A 1,029-nucleotide genomic window follows, 5' to 3' on the forward strand; every position below is an offset into this window, starting at 1 on the left:
CAATGAGGGGGAAAAAAAATAAATTATCAGAATCCCTCACTCTCTTCTCCTTCTTCCTACCGGGGTTTGGCAAGGAGAGGATCAAACCCCCTCCCAGCACCCCCAGATCCACCCCAGCTGCGAGCAGGTGTGCGGTGAAGGCTGCCCGGGGGCACAGAACGCTGGGAAGAGCAGCGACACCGGAGCCGGTTTCCAAAAGCTGCGAGCTTTTCTTCTTTTTCTTTCTTTTTTTCTTTTTTAAATTATTTTATTTCATTTTATTTTCCGGTTTTGTTTTGTTTTGTTTTGTGCTCATCGCCCCGACGGTGTTATTTTGAGGACAGCATATGTTTTGCATGAAAGCTTTCGCAACAGTTCGTGGAGTTCCCAGTGGAGTCTGGAGGGCCGTTTGGAGAGTAAGGGGGGGGGGGGGGTCGGGAAGTTTCTGTGTTGTCCAAGGGCTGTGCAACAGTTATGTAAAAATTAAATTAAAAAAAAAAAAAAAAAGAAGAAGAAGAAGAAGAGGAAAAGAAACGGAGGAGGGGATTGAAATGAATAAATTAATAAAAGAGCGAGGGAAAATGTTTTATAACTCAGCAAAAACACCAGCTCGGAGAAATCGGAGTCTCCTTTTAAATGCAGACCCTGTGGAAAGAGGAAAGCTTCACCCTCAGTTTCTTAATCCCCAATTCTGAGATTGCAAATCCAATGCATGTCCATGTCTGTAACTAATACAGGTGGCTGCTCTGAGAGCATTTGCACTGCTTGAAGTCTGGAACCTGGTGTCCAGAAGGGAGAAATACGCCTGCTGATATCTGCTTCACTGCATTTCCCATAGATCTTCAGCAATTCAAGAATCTGTTCTTCTTATCACCTACCTACCTACTTACTTACTTACCTGTTTACCTATAACCAACCTACCAACCTATTTACTTACTTACCTACGCATCCCTCCCTCCCTCCCTCCCTTTCTCCCACCTTCCCTTCATCCCTCCCTCTCTCCCTCCCTGCTTCTCTCTTTCCTCCCCTGCCTCCCTCCCTCCTTTCCTC

Source organism: Centrocercus urophasianus, unplaced genomic scaffold, assembly GCF_019232065.1.
Source record: "Centrocercus urophasianus isolate 14NV4802_14NV808 unplaced genomic scaffold, USGS_Curo_1.0 seq_39, whole genome shotgun sequence".
Classification (NCBI taxonomy): Eukaryota; Metazoa; Chordata; class Aves; order Galliformes; family Phasianidae; genus Centrocercus; species Centrocercus urophasianus.